Source organism: Lactuca sativa, chromosome 3, assembly GCF_002870075.4.
Source record: "Lactuca sativa cultivar Salinas chromosome 3, Lsat_Salinas_v11, whole genome shotgun sequence".
Taxonomy (NCBI): domain Eukaryota; kingdom Viridiplantae; phylum Streptophyta; class Magnoliopsida; order Asterales; family Asteraceae; genus Lactuca; species Lactuca sativa.
The window spans coordinates 66,750,858-66,752,482 of NC_056625.2; the positions used below are offsets into that span (position 1 = coordinate 66,750,858).

Below are 1,625 nucleotides of genomic sequence, written 5' to 3' on the forward strand. Positions count from 1 at the left end.
ATTCAACATTGCAGCTGAGCAGGTTTCATTTAGTACCACCTTAGATATTCCCTCCATCTTAGTTTGGTTATTTAGGAGATATTTCAGAAACTTTTCATACTTTGGCATTTGAGCCAAGGCTTCAAGGAACGAAATTTTGATTTCAAGGGGTTTTATGTGATCTAAGAACTTCTGGTAGTCTTCAACATTCTTCTCTTTTCTTGCTCTAATAGAAAAGGGCAGCGGTGGGCGGTATGGCTTGAACATGTTTAACATTTTTCATTTCAGGTTCTTGCTACGTCGTGGTGTCAGCACCAAGTCGTGCCGATTGTTCAGACTCCTTTCTTTGACTTGCTTCTCAACCTTCCTTCTCATCATCCGAGTTTTTTATGTTAATGGGAGTCAGATGGGTAATAATTTTCCCACTTCTAGTTGTAATAGCTTGGATGTGAGCTCATTTTGGGTTTTGTTCAGTGTTTCCTAGAAGGGAACCAGGTGATATTTCATTGAATTGTTTAGCTAGTTGCCCAAGTTGTTTTTCAATGTTGAGGATTGAAGCTTATTGGTTTTTGAGTAAAGTTTTCTGATCCCTCATTAGAGCTTGCTGCTCTCTTATTTCTGCTTCAGTTTCATCATGCCTCTTTTCTGATGCAAGTGCAAAGCGGGTGAGCATTGACACAAAATCGGGTTTCTTTTTTGGTGCGGGTTCCTCTCTTTGGTAAAACCCTCTTCCTTTTTTGCTCAAACTTCTTGTCTTTGGCTTTCTTGTACTCATCATAGGGCAACCATTTTTTCTTGGGCTTTCTCCAGTCTTCATCATAACGATCACCGCTTGAGTAGCAAGTTTGAACCTTTCGGTTTCCATTTTCATCCAGATCACAGTCTCTAGTTAAATGCGGCCCGTTACAGTTTTCACACCCCACTCTAATAGCATGGATTGTTTAATCCATTTTAGTCATCCTTCTATCCATGTTATGCAACATTGCTAAGACCGCCGACATGTCCTCTGAATCAGCATTAAAAATTCCCCTAGTTGTATCATAACGTGGGTTATGGTATTCCCTTGAATGTTTAGAAAATTCCTTGATTAACTCCTTGATCGCGGCTGGTGTATTATTTGTTAATGGCCCTTGAGAATCAAGGAGTTGCCTAGTTGTGATGTTCATCCCATCATAGAAAATCAATATGTTAAGGTTAATTTGAGGACAGTTTCTCAACAAACCCTTGTATCGCTCTCACGCCTCATACAATGACTCACTCGATTGTTGCTCGAAATTTGCTATGGCCTTCTTCAACTTGGAAAGCTTAGATGGTGGGTAAAACTATTGTATGAACTCTTCGCGCATTTTTCCCAAGTTCTTATCGTGCCTGGTGGGAGTGACTTCAACCTATCATTTGTTGTTCCCTTAAGAGTAACATGGAGCATTCTTAGCAAAACTGTCTCGCGTGGGACGTTTGGTATGTTGAAGTAGCCAGCAATTTCATTGGCCTCCTCAATGTGCTTGTAGGCGTCCTTGTGGTCTTTTCTAGAAAATGGGATACCGTTTAATGTGGTAAGGATATGTCTCTTAAGCTCAAAGGTGGTTGTGGCAGCAATTACGGGTTGCACAAGTCCTAGTCCGGTGTCTTCACGCCTTCGCCTCTTG

General features: G+C 41.0%; 1 non-coding gene across 1 annotated transcript; it reads left to right on the forward strand.

Annotated features, from left to right (window-relative positions):
- The first annotated feature begins 1,170 nt into the window (after nt 1-1,170).
- LOC111888410 (small nucleolar RNA R71) lies at nt 1,171-1,277 on the forward strand. The gene has a single exon (XR_002849184.1). It is a non-coding gene; the product is annotated as a small nucleolar RNA R71 (small nucleolar RNA).
- The last annotated feature ends 348 nt before the right edge of the window (nt 1,278-1,625 follow it).